Source organism: Centruroides sculpturatus, unplaced genomic scaffold (genome assembly GCF_000671375.1).
Source record: "Centruroides sculpturatus isolate CEXI.00-Female unplaced genomic scaffold, Cexi_2.0 scaffold193, whole genome shotgun sequence".
Taxonomy (NCBI): Eukaryota; Metazoa; Arthropoda; class Arachnida; order Scorpiones; family Buthidae; genus Centruroides; species Centruroides sculpturatus.
Window position 1 is genome coordinate 597,245 of NW_019384402.1, and position 14,936 is coordinate 612,180.

The 14,936-nt window shown below is 32.5% G+C and overlaps 1 long non-coding RNA gene across 3 annotated transcripts; it reads right to left on the reverse strand.

Annotated features, from left to right (window-relative positions):
• Positions 1–880: 880 nt before the first annotated feature.
• Positions 881–14,685, reverse strand: LOC111618699. 3 transcript variants are annotated; one of them, XR_002755617.1, is made up of 4 exons: positions 14,063–14,685; positions 13,899–13,958; positions 9,297–9,456; positions 881–2,078 (listed from the first exon to the last, which is right to left on the reverse strand). It is a non-coding gene; the product is annotated as an uncharacterized LOC111618699 (long non-coding RNA). The 3 variants fall into 3 exon arrangements; XR_002755616.1 differs by having other exon boundaries at positions 13,881–13,958; XR_002755615.1 differs by having other exon boundaries at positions 13,731–13,958.
• Positions 14,686–14,936: the final 251 nt, after the last annotated feature.

Here is a 14,936-nt window from a genome sequence, read left to right on the forward strand (position 1 = left end):
CAGTTACGTCGCTTCCGATAGCATCTCACGGATCGATGTCGAGATTTTGAATACGTACAGTACCTCGCGGCTGTGCCAGTAGACTGCCTTTTGTTTTATAGGATAATTTATACGAGAAATATCTTACACCTTAGTGTTAATCTTTCGACAATAAACTTTAAAAATAATGAATTATATGACAAATTTTTTTGAATTTTTGGGATTCGATTCTCGCACCTCGCAACGCTCGTATTATTCGTAAAGATAATTTTTAATTTATACGCGTTTTACCTGGTTTTGGCCATCACAACACACGATCGACAGTTAATGTACAAGTTATGATTTGAAACCTTAGAAATCTAACAAACGTGTAAAAATTTCAGCAACGAATTGCGTAATTCTTCCCACGAAAAACACCGAGTGAGACACATTAGTACAAAGTTAAATTTGTGTTTGTGTGACGAGATTTCATTTTAAAAACTTTTATATTATTATAAAACGCAAAAAGCTTCATTTTGTGGGTGTAGATGACAATAGTGGCATATATAAGCGACTGCATTCCACGGTAGATTAGTCTACCGTCTACACAACGTGAAAGATTTTTTTATCGAACAACAGTTTCTTTTTTCGTGCCTAGAGCCTAGACGCAATTATAAATTAATCTAAAAACGATAAATATCGAATCTTTAAACAGTTAGCCCAATACGAAATTTAATACATTTTTACATTTAGTAAAACTTATGTACAATCGTGAAAATTCCGTGTACAATTTTAATTGTCGAAGTAATTATAATTCTACTTTAAACAAATATCGACTGCAATGTGTGTTTGTGGTTAAAGTTCAAGGTGGAAATGTTCAACGTTTAGCGCATTCCAGNAATGTAATTTTCTTTAAGTCTCTCTTATTTATGTCTCTTATTTATCTATTATGTGGAACCTCTATGCAGTGTAATTAAAGTTACCTGTACCCTCTTTTTATTCTCATTGTAAATTTAGTTTTTTTCCTACATTTGTTCTTGACATTCAACCACCAATTTGGAAAATAATGTCTTTAGAACAGTCCCGATAGTTGTTGGCTTTACAACATTAAATATCTGTTGAAAAATTTTTTCAACTAGATATTTAATTGTTTAACTCACCCAAAATGAATTGACATACTATTATAAACATATGTTGTAATCATGTACATTTGTCTGGACTTTGAGGAGGCTACACCATATTGGATCTACATCCAATATGATGTAGAACCAGAATACCATTTCTTATATGGGAACTTTACAATCAGTCTATATATTATTAAATTTCATAAAAATGATTTTTATGACTAATAACTTCTGTATCCTAACAGTATTTCATTGACCATAAATAATTCAATTTATGATTGATTATTTTTAAAAAACAATAATCAAAGTCAGAAGCACCTGGGCAGAAAAATTACAGTGATATTAAATATCAATGACTGGTTCAACTAATCACTTATTTTAATTGTTGAGGTCAAATGAGGCACTTGGTTATAATAAGGTCCAATGTCTTAATTTTGCCATCAATTTCACTTTTAGTAATTTTATTTTATAAAAATAAATCCAAATGAACAGAAACCATTAAATTCCACTCTCCTGATTAAGTTATCACGTTTTCTATGTTTATTCTGATTTTAAGAGTTAATTTTACTATCAACAATAATAATAATAATTTTTATTTTAATTAAAAGTACATGCTTACAACAGTTTATAAAAGTGTTATACTTAGATTTGCAAATTTATTAATAATAAATTACATAAAAATATTATCTTAATTATATCTGTTTAGATTATATTACTTAATTGTTAAACACTAGATGATAAAGTATGACATTAACAAACAATAGAAACTTGAGTCTGAATTTTTTAAATATAAATTAATTACACCCAATTTTTTAAACCAAAAAATACAGTATTATTTAATTAATAGAAGTTAACTTCTTACAAAAAGTAAGTATATTATATGTTTAAGTTTTCACTTTGTCTTGCAATAGACTGAAACAAGTTAGACTAAGGCCTCCATTTCTGTCTACTCTTTTGTTAGATGATGTGTGCGCATGCCGTACATTCCTAATTAAACTGTAAAATAAATTTCTACGTTATATCAGAACAGAAAAATAAATTTTAAAACATTCCGATTTCATTATTATTTATAAGGCAATTCAATTTATAAATTAAAATATTGGTACTCTTCGGTTTACTGGGCGCCAATTGTTTTTATTCCTTTTTTATAAAAAATAAAAAAATGTGAAATGAAACATTCACATAGACATTAATTTATTAACATTATAAAATTACAAATAAAAAAAAGATATAAATTTAAAGATTATAAGTTTTCAAAGATTAGAAGCATTTATAAATTTTCACCGTATCAAACATGTGGCATAAATTTTTGGCATAGTGTGCACGCCACATAAATTCTGCTAAATATGACTCCAAGTGGTTATGTGAAGTTCCACGATGAACTTTATTTCTCCACTTTGCAGTGCCCCAAAACCTTTTTATAATTTGGGTTCACACCCAATTTATAAAAAGGCTTTTCAGCCTGTATTTAGATCCACAAAATTATACTTATGAATAACAGACTTCTACTAATTCATCCTTTTTATATGTCTTCCAACAGTAAGAATAAATTATTGTTCTTTCGTTAGTGTTATTTTATATTTCCTTCTTCAATGTTTTGGCAGAACGGTCTGGCACACCTACTAAGAACACTCCTTGGTCTCCCTGCATATTCTGTTGAGAACCCACTGAATGTGGTAAAATGCATCCTACATTATGCTTTCTACGTGTATACATACTTTCATCTATTTCTACAATTTTGTTTTCACCACGATTTTTATGGTAGTACAAATATTAAAGCATTAGTACAGTACATACCTCCCTCGTGTAGTTGTTCCAATCCATAGTCGTGCTTGGATTGATTCTTAACTGCATTTGGCAGAAGTCAACAAAGGTTAATTCAAAACACCATAAATATATGAATTATAAGGCTTTCAAGAAAGATATACATGATCCTTCAAAGCAGTTCTGAGTTCTTACACCCTTCTTTTCAAGACAGGAGCAGGTATGGCATCTCATCTTGGGATGTCAGAGAAGCAAAAATACAATGTCATTAGATGATTTTTTGAACAGTACTTTTCGCTGTGCAAAATACCTTTTTCTTGAATAAACGTATTGCACTTTCCTCATCATTGGGCAAATCCCACAGTGTATAGTCCATTTTAAATCAGAAACAAAAGATGAAGTCAAGAAGGTTATCTAAACACATTCAACAATCGATAGACCTAATTTACATAATCATCTCATAATGCTGCAGATATGAGGACTGGCACTATGCAAGATAATATTAAAAAAACCTTATTTTAATTTTTATACATTATTTAACTCCAATATCGATAATAAATTATACATCGAACTTTAGAAATGCAGAAAATTAACAAGAATATGTAAAATTTTCACGACTACAATAGTGCTGTCGTGTAAATATTTGCAGTGATAAACTGGTTCTAAGTAGTGTTGTTTAAAAACATAACAGACTTTTATAAATCTTAAACAATATTAGTAGAAAGGTTAGCTTTGAATCCAAAATCACTACAAAAACTGTTTATTGTGATTTAAAGACAATTTTAAGAAGTAAACATGATTCACATGTCATCAATTGAATGGCACCCAGTTAACAGAATAGTACCAAAATATTTTTGAGACTATTTATTCTAAATAGTTTAGTTACAAAATTTTTGGATTATTGAATTTTTAGTTTTAAGTTATTCAGTTATTTGCCAACAACCAATTGATAACATTTAGCACTTATTTATAATGCAATATGTTTGATTTCTTAAATAAATGGCAAACTTTTTAAAATTATCATTAAGTTAATGATTTTTAAACTTCAGTATTTCTTTAACAATAAACATTCTAAGTACTAAAAAAACAACTTTCAATTTGTATTACAAACAAGATAAATGGTGATATTTTTTACCATATTTTTATTGTGTGCCTGGCCAAAATTGCAATAGAGGTAGCAGGTGGTGATTGAAGGAAACAGACATATCTGGGACTACTGCCAATGAAAAATTTGTAAAGCTACTATTCCTGGAGATTTGATCTTAGGTTCCCATAATGGCTCAAATCTTAAATGCTTTGGCCATTCAGAGGATCAAAACAAGCAATGCCTGCTTCCGTATGCATGGGATATATGGTAGTGTAGGTTATGCAAAGGTTTTATTTTTATTGTGACAGTTTTCTGAAAGTCATATGCCACTGAGTACATAAGAAAATATGGTACTAGTACTTTTCAATAAGTGATATTAGCAACATTAGTGTTTTAAGTAACAGTTACAATTGTAATATGAAAAAATTCCACATTTATACTCACTCGACACACGGCAAATATCTCAACCAAAGAAAGCATCGGACTTCATAAATATTCATAATTCACTGTTTGTAATTGATGCTTTATATTAGTTTAAATCCTGCGAATCATATCTTGAATAGTATTGCTGGTATTACATATACAGTAGAGCGTCGATTATCCGAATCAATTGGGGACTGGGGTTGTTCGGAAGATTGATGTTTCGGATAACAGATTATATACGAAAAAATAAATTAATTTATCCCATCTTGACATTTTTCTCCGTTGCGTGTCGTTTCGCATTGAATTTTCGTCGATGTTAAGCCTAACGAAAACTATTGTATCGTTAAAAATTATTTTTTTATTTTGTACGAACAAAATAAATATATTGAAAAATATAAAAACAATAAAAAATTATACTTCAGAAGTTAATTTAGTATCAAAAACGTAAAATATTTGAGTAGTCCAAGACATAGCCAAAGATTGCAGTGCCCAAACACTGGCGAAAATTTAAATTTGCCGACTGGAATTCTTTCGGATGATTGACTTTCGGATAATCGACGCTCTACTGTATTTTCATTGATAGTCTTCACATTGTAAACTTTCAATTTAATGTAGTTTTAATTGCTTGAGAATTGAATTGGAAGACTATCATTAATACAGCATGCTGAAAAGATCCTAACCATTGTGAAGTGATTAATATATATATATTACTCTAGGCAATCAGTTTATTTATTCGTGTAGATTGCCTGTTATTCAGTGATTGATTTATATATATAAATCATAGTAGAACCTCAATTATCCGAGTAATGTACCTTGGCTAACAGAAAATTCAGATAATATAGATAGCCACAATCATTTAAGATTAAATATATCAATATTCCAATAACCTGACATATTAATAACCAACCAACAGCTGAAATAATTGGGCAGAAATTATCATACAAATATTATTTTTAGAAATTACATGATACTGCACAATAAGTGGAGGTTGTGGATTCGACTCCCGCTCTGGGCCGATTCTTTTGTTTCAGACATTTCTAAATTTAAAATTAAATTATAGTTTCTACTTTAGTTAAGAGATGATAACAACTACTAGACATTAAGCACCATGTAATTTCTAAAAATAATATTTGTAGGATATTTTCTGCCAAATTATTTTGGCTGTTGATTGATGAACATTTAAGATTAAAAACTACAAATAAAATGTATATAAGAACAATTTTTTCATTGTTTATTATACAGCTAATATACAGATGATAATTTAAGAATAGAAATGTATTTTTTTGTAGTTACATTTTAATACGAATAGTTTGTCTCACATTGAATTTAAACGATAAAAGGTAACAGAAACAAATCGTTTTGTAATAAATGATAATGTTGACACAATGTTTGCAAAACTGAAAGTATATTTTAAGTCAATATTTAAATATTTTGATATAGATTCTAGGATGATGAACACTGGTAATTGGTTATGGGTTTGCATCTGACCAAAAGGCTAGTGATAGTTTTCCAGATTTTCTGTGTGTGTCTAACACCTAATTAGGGACCAGTTTCCTATAGAAAATTCTCTCAGCAGGCATCTCTCTTGGTAGATCATCCATGTGTTGCATTGCTTTAGCCCATCAATCCAATTTCAATCTAGGATTCTAGAAATAAAATTCCCATCATTTTATAAATAAATTGATTAATAAAAACCTGATTCAGATGAATTCATTGGCATTGACATTTAATATAATTTTATCTTGCACTGTTTTGATATTATACCATAAATATTATTAATTAATTGCCTGTTGTAAATTTAATATAAATTATTATTATTATTATTCCAGAACATCAATGTACAATAAATTTAACAATACTGGATATTTTTGTTGAATAAATAATGAAACAATTACAGATTATTTTTAGTTTGCCACAAGTTTAATCCATTGAGCAAAATGAAAACAAATATTGTTACCAATTCTCTAGTCACTTTTTAATTTCAGTTTTTATTAATGTGATGTAAATTGAAACAGGTTATTACTTTAAAATTTCATCAAAAGAATTGTCTGGAGGAACAATTTTCATCCAGCTGCAGCTTTGAGAATTTTCTTTGGTTAAATTATGAGGTCTTGGTAAGTTTTGAAGCCAAAAGAAATATAATAAATTTTGAAAACCAAGGATTAAAGATTTTACTTGTGTATTTGTTTATACTGAAATGTTGGTAAGATAAGGATATGAAGATTTTTCCAGAAATAATCATAGAAAGTAAGTTATGCAAAAATTAATGCTCTGCAATGGAAACCAAAATATTTAATATCCCATCTACCCAGAAATTCTGGGAGGCAAGTCTGACATTCTCGAGAAGTTACCATTCTTCATGAGAAAAAAAAACTTTGTAATCTGGTTGTGGGTGCTAAAACCAGGCCTAAGTAGTTTTACAGTAAAGGATCATTCTAGTTTTCAATGACTGTCAATATCATGAAAACTAAACAGATTTCCATAGTGAAATAAAGTTAAACTATTGAAAATTCTATATTTTCATTTGTATATTAGCATAGAATTTACAGGCAATGATCAGTAATATTGCATTTTTGTTGAGAAGGTTTTCGTTACAATAAATGGTGTCAAGATTGCCAGCCTATAAAAATATTAGTATAGTGTGCATTGCAGTTGTTAAAAGCTTTATTATGTAGGCTTTAATGAAATTCTGCAACTATCCAGAAGAGTCCGGGTTAGAAACCCGCATTCAATTTGTTCATTTCGTGGATATCGTTTGATTCAAACGAATGAAACGAGTGTTTGGGGTAAATAGTAATTTCCTCTTTATTTTTTGTAACCTTTAAAAAAATCTGGAGGTAAAACTGATTGTGATATTTTACCGATGAATTAAACCTAGAAAACAAACGTTATTAGTAAAATCAGTGAAGATTAATTATTTTGAATTAAAAGAAATGGCGTTTTAAAAATATAAATTAACAAAAAATCTTATATCGCTATTAGCATAAAAATTAGCGTAAAAGAAAGTTTTGAAGTAAAATCTGTTTGAATTTTTGAAAATTCTTAACGGTGTGCCAAAAGATTGCTATTTAGATCATAGAATTACTTTCGAAAAATATAAATTGATACATAATCAATTGTATGTATAAGAACATACTGCTTCTAACGATGACAAACTCGGCAAAGATTTCTATTTTTGCCGAATTTATCATTATTGGGACCCTTGTGCCGCGCGAAGAACACTCGAGAAGAAGAAAACCGAAATCGGAACGAGAATTAATCCCGGACTCTCCTGAAGCGTAATAAATTCTCATTGCCGAAGATATGGCTACGAAAATGTTATAAAAGTATTCGCCTAATCAATGGAATGCTAAAGGATTTTTCGTGGTATTTACAGGATGCAATAAATTGAAACAACTTGTTTTTTGTTGTTTCAATTTATTGCAAAGTTGGATCACAAACATTTATATTGTTTAAATCATATACCTCTCTCATACGGATGCGAATCCTTAAATTTGCAGGAGTGCGAGTGGATAAAACCACCGAACACTGGTGGTTGGTCGTGGATTCCCGCCTCGCCAAGGGGCTGCTCGCGTAGTTTTCCAAGTTTTTACATTTATAACACCTAAATAGGAGCCAGTTTCCCATAAAAGTCATCCAAAGAGGCATCCTCCGGCAGATCGCTCACTCGTCGCATTGCCGTAACCAAATAAACCAAGCAGGAGTGGTTTCGCTCGAATACGTTGCCTCTTTCGTCGTTCGACCGTCCCATTAGGGATGGCGAAACTCGTATATCTGCAAAAACGGTCCTTAATGCTAGTGGTAGAGTTTAAAGAAGTCATCACGTGACCATCGACAAAATTTTTTAAAAGCGCAATTATTAAAGTTTCTGATTTTTATAGCAGTGGCGAAAACTAATGCGCGTGTTGAAAGTATTTAACTTCGGCGGATGTTTTGCATTATCCCGTATGAAGCTGTCGTAACTTGTGAAGATTCCAGAACAGAAACCCAAATGGCAAAAGCTTCCAGACAAAATCGCAATTACCAAAAGTCTTTGGCGCTATAAAACCTCATTGGACAAAACTGTTATATAATAATGCACAACAACGACAACATTACCCAACACGAGTTTTACTTCCGAGGAAATAAAGATTTCTTATCAATTCCGATCGAAAATCGGTAAAAAAAAAATGCCACATTATGTCAGTTTTCAGTATTGAAACTTTCTTATTATATCAGTTATATGCGCATTTATCAATGTGCATGTAACATCATCATCTGAGTCGAGCTGTATAAATATTGAGGGGGACGGGCTAACGATAACGACTAAGAAAACTAAGTGGATATATAAAATACTGTAACTGCATACAGTACGCGTTTCTACTTTTAATTTTTGTGGTATAGTATTAAAAAAATATGTTGGCAGAAGACAGTTTGCCATATTTAATACAAAAAATATTAGGGGATATGTCCTACGTGAACAACAATATTAGGAATTAGGCTAATACCCATACCGATATTCCGTGTTCCTAAATTGAACGTATTCTCTAAATCGTGTCCATCACGGGTTTTTTTACTCTCCGCCGTGGGCACTAAGAGGGTCTCTTTTAGCCAGCCCATTGCGGATTCGGCCAGGCCCACAATGGGGCGACCGGGTTTTCTAAAAAACATTTACAAGTTAGTAACACGATGATAAATGTTCAGTAACTGAAAACTCAATAAAATAAATTAGAATCGTTCGCTTATTTTCCAGAATACCTACGTACAAACCTAATCCCGGGTGTCTACCATATTTTAACACAATGTCCCGATTTCTGGTTTTCAATCCAAGGTCAAAATCCGAGATGGACGCTCGGATACTACAGAGCATTTATAAGTAAATCACCGAATAACTTATTTGTACATTTGAAGGCTTTCGTTACAAGTCTATTATTTTGCATTGGAAGAAATTGCCTACCTACCTGTCAACTCGGGCGTATTCAAAATCTCACGCGCAGCCAGCACCTCTGTTCGAAATCTCGGATGACTTCCGGTTGCTTCCAGCAAACAAGACGCAGCCACCACCAGCTGGCAAGAGCTGTATTTTGCGTTGACAATTTTCAATTTGTTGATGAATAAATCCTAAATAAATTAAAATTCGGTTAGTACATTAACAGAATATTTTAATATACGTGTATATTTACTTAAGACATCACATAATTTTTTTTTACTTGTTAAAGTGTAATCATAGGATTGGTTTAATTATTTAAAGCTCCCGCGAACATTTAAAAAGTCTTCGTCCCTATTTCTTTCTTCGAAATATTTAACGAGAAAAGCTTAATTAAAAATAAATTTAAAGTAACGTGGAAGTCCACATCGTTCGCCATTTTTCTTGTTTTTCTCTGCCGAAATTCTCGGCACTCGGCGTTTGTTCTCTCTAGAAAATGTAGCAGTTACGTCGCTTCCGATAGCATCTCACGGATCGATGTCGAGATTTTGAATACGTACAGTACCTCGCGGCTGTGCCAGTAGACTGCCTTTTGTTTTATAGGATAATTTATACGAGAAATATCTTACACCTTAGTGTTAATCTTTCGACAATAAACTTTAAAAATAATGAATTATATGACAAATTTTTTTGAATTTTTGGGATTCGATTCTCGCACCTCGCAACGCTCGTATTATTCGTAAAGATAATTTTTAATTTATACGCGTTTTACCTGGTTTTGGCCATCACAACACACGATCGACAGTTAATGTACAAGTTATGATTTGAAACCTTAGAAATCTAACAAACGTGTAAAAATTTCAGCAACGAATTGCGTAATTCTTCCCACGAAAAACACCGAGTGAGACACATTAGTACAAAGTTAAATTTGTGTTTGTGTGACGAGATTTCATTTTAAAAACTTTTATATTATTATAAAACGCAAAAAGCTTCATTTTGTGGGTGTAGATGACAATAGTGGCATATATAAGCGACTGCATTCCACGGTAGATTAGTCTACCGTCTACACAACGTGAAAGATTTTTTTATCGAACAACAGTTTCTTTTTTCGTGCCTAGAGCCTAGACGCAATTATAAATTAATCTAAAAACGATAAATATCGAATCTTTAAACAGTTAGCCCAATACGAAATTTAATACATTTTTACATTTAGTAAAACTTATGTACAATCGTGAAAATTCCGTGTACAATTTTAATTGTCGAAGTAATTATAATTCTACTTTAAACAAATATCGACTGCAATGTGTGTTTGTGGTTAAAGTTCAAGGTGGAAATGTTCAACGTTTAGCGCATTCCAGCGCAATATCCGTTATTTCGTAGCGAAATTTTCTACTAGTAGAACATCGGTTGAAATACAATCTGTATAGGCCTGTTATAAGTTGCCTCCACCAGTTATAGCTCGATATTTCGTTGTCACTTTGCCACGGTAGAACGTCGCTGTCGATATTCTATGCACTTTAACCGAAGTGGAACGAATCTCGAATAGAGTCGGTATAATTGGGATAGAAAGTAGAGTCCAGTTGATTAAGTCGTAGCCGGGTGAAAGAGTAATATTTGGGTGAAAGGTCACTTTCGGGTGGCTGTGTCACGTTCGGTGGAATCCGTGCATGAAAGTCTCGGCATAAAAAGGGTTTATGTTTTCCAGCAGCAAAACAACCTTTTCCACCGAGGCCTTTTACGCACGACGGATTTTTCCACCACTTCTTCGGACTCCTTTCTGTCTAGTCCGGTCTGACGTGGCCGTGTCTCCACCGTCCATTCCGCAACTTCGGGATATCGCCGTTCCAGATAACGGACGAGAAATGAGGAGTTATCACCACCACCCGTTTGACACTCCTCCTCCGCATCTTTCGGAAGCACCCGTATGACACCAGGTTAATACGAGGCGTCATCCCGGGGTTGGGCACGGCCCGAGGTGTGCCACTTCTTCGATTCTTTGAAATTATCCATTCTGCAAAGGAAAATGAGCGAATGATGCGAAAATAGAACTCGCATTAATTAAGAAATATTCCTATTCTAATCTGAATTGTATATTTCGAATGCAGATTTAATTCTTTCAAAGTCAAATGAATGTTAGAGATTAAATTCATTATATATCTATATATATAAAAATTAATGTATGTCCGTCTGTCCTTCATGCATTACCTCACCATTTATCCGATTGCCATGAAACTATGGGAAGTTGTTTAATTCACTCCCGCGAAAGTTTTTGGCAGTGTACATTTATCCTACGATAGATGGCGCGCGTGTATACGAGCATTTCATCGTGAGCACGGTTAGGGGTCGAAACTTTAAATTTGGTACACAGTTAGGGTACGTCACGAGAACTCGCACTAAGAAGGGATTTTTCTAAATTCCCCCCGCGGGGAAAGGGACAGGATTAAGGCTTCGACAATGGAAGTGTTAAGAGAAAGCAACGCGCAAGATTTACAGGCGCAGATGCGGTTTTTTTGCGTTAAATCGAACATAATTTTAGACCCATCTAAAAATTTTCTAATTGGTCTGGAAACGGGGGAACCCAATTCTTGCATTCTGTGAAAACGGGTAAGATTGGCTGTAATGTAATAATCTTAATCTTCGCTATCGTTACTTTTTGCCCGAGCAACGTCGGGCTTATCTGCTAGTAATATAATATAATCTTTTCGACGATTTTTAATATTCGATAGAAAAAATGAACTCGAATTATTGTAATTAAGAATCAGACGGGATATTAATGTATAAGGTATGTACTGTACAGTGCCGTAACTAGGCGGGTGCAACAGGTGCACCCGCGCAGGGCCCACTTGGAAGGGGAGCCAAAAATGCATGTATCTGTTTTATTATTTTCCCAAACATAATTAATTAAGGGGCCTATTTGCAAATTCTTGCACGGGGCACAGGAATGGCTAGTTACGGCGCTGCGTATGTAATATATAAACTATAGCGGAGAATAAGATTTAAAGTATGCTATTTATTAATTTCTATTTTGTTTTAACAACTCCATCGGAAAGTTAACAATGAAAAGATCCGATTCCTCCGAAGGAAACCGATCAATTCTTATCGAAAACCACCGCCCTAATTGCGATACTTGGCTTATCGAAGTTAAAAAGTATTCTAGAAAGATGAATTTCGTGATTTCCGGGCCTCTCTATTTCTAGAGAGTGTTTTTGACGGATCGTTGCTCGAGTTCGTCTCCAGCCTTTTACTCGTCCCGACAGACACGAGCTGCTGTAATCAATTGATGTAGAGTTAGGATATGCTCGAACACTACGGGGCTGTCCATAAATTATATATGCATTTTTTTTCTTTTTTTGAAATCTTTACTCGCCCTGCCCTTTTCGTCCCGTTTGTCCACGTTTCCGCAATTCCCTCCCCTATTCGGACGTCCAACGAAAACTTTATCACTTTATAAATGATCGATGGCATAAGTAGAAACGAAATATACAAGAATTTTTCAGATATAATAAAATGCATAAATTGTATAAAATTTAATGTAATGGTTGCGAGGGGAAGGGGAGTTCGCTGAAGCCTAATAAAAAACCGTGTTACGCTGTTGTTTAAACGACTAAAACTGGACAAATAACTGGCCAAGGCAACTTATAATATTTCGACCGATGTTATACTTGTAAAACATTTCGCCACAGAATAATACGCTACGGGAGGAAACCATTTCCACGTTGAACTTTAACCAAAAACGCACATTGCAATGGATGTGTTCAGACCAGAATTATAATTACTTCAACAGTGAAATCTGTACACGGAATTTGCATGATTGTATATAAATATTTATATTTAATAAAAACTTATTAAATTTCGTATTAAATGTTTAAAGATTCGATATTTATCAAAATATTAGAATTGCTCGTTTTTTGGATTAATTTCTAGAGACAAGAGTAAAAATTCGTAATGAAATAAAATATAATTTTAAATACTTATTTTTTAGTGAAAAAATGGCATGAAAAGCAAAATTGCATTAAAATGAGGTCGCCAGCACATTTTAAACACGCATTGAGCGGAAAATGCTTTAAAAATAGAATTACAAAAAGTAGTTTGTACCTTTAACTAATATACAGATTCGTGTTAAATAATGTTTCCTTCACTTAGTAACAAATGTAACATTAATTATCAAACGATAGTAATTTTTGACTGTAGGCCAAGTGGACCCTAACAGGGAGGGGGGGCCTTTATTCGTGCGCGTTGCGAGTTGATCACAGGCCCGCAATCAGACATCGGACGGCGAGGGTCAAACCGACCACGAGTATTCGTCCGAATACGATCCAAGTTCTTTCGGATTGCTAACCTGACGTTTTAGCCACTTCGGCCAATACAATGGTTTAGAAATTATTTTGAATTGTACGAATGTGGCAAGACGATTGTTTCGATTGGAAGAGAGCACGCGAGAGTTAAATTTATAGAATCCGAAACTTACATATTAGACAATTTTCAAGATTTTTGTTGTAAATATTCCATTTCAAAAATTACTATTGTTATACATTGAGTGGAAGTATCTAATTAGAGCACTGCATCGAAATCATTTCCATCAAATTGAAAATGCCACAATCAATCAATTTTTTTTTACCATAAATGCAGATATCACCTGAAAAGTAATTGTTGACTCTTGTTAAAATTCGTTTCATTACATTCGTCCATGGAATGCCTGTTAAAAGAAAAAAGTCATTTAGTTAAAAAGAGAATCCCAATCTAAGTAAGAAAAGAATGATCTTAAGTTTTTGTTTGTAAGTGTAGGATTAAAGCACTTACCGTTTGTCATATTTTAGTTGATAAAATACAATTATGAAAGCTGAAACCACACACTACAGACATAAGTCACGTTGATACACTGTATGATAAAGACACTGTAATTATAGAAACCTTTCACAAAATGGCAAGAATCTATCAAAATATAGATATAAATCTGTTTGTGCTCACAGTCGGTGTTACACAATCTTGTGTAACACCGATTGTGTAACACGACACAGGTTGTGTTACACAATCTTTATTTGATGAAAAATTGAAATTAAAAATTTATCCCAAATTCATTTGTAAATTTATAGTGGTGATTGTGGCATTTAAAGAAAATACACCAACCTATAAATCGTGGCAAAAACGGTATTTTAAAACAGAGCGCACTATTCTGGGTTTATCTTCTGAAGCATCTGGTAGAATATCTTTTTATATTGACAAAATTAAACATCTTATCAGTAAATATTTATCTTTTCAGTTATGCAATGAAAAGAAATAAAATGTTGACAAGAAAACTTTACCAGACCATAATAGTCTCTAGTGGATAGGCAAATAATATTTATCTTTCACATAACAATAAGATAGTCTTATTATAACATATCAGTTCTTTCTTGTATCAAAAATACTTTTCTTAAAAACTTCTATAAACATGCATCACATCTTCACAGAATTCAACTTTTTTCAAATAAAATCAAATATATATTTGAGTGAGACATTTGGATTTGAAATTAAATAATTTGTTTCAATAGATGTACAGTACTGTACTTTAATAATAACAACAACAACAACAACAACCATCAACCATAATACTGATAAGTGTTTTATTGAAATGCATTCAATTATTTTCAATGTTTATATGGAATTTGTTACATTCATTATTCACACCTTTTAT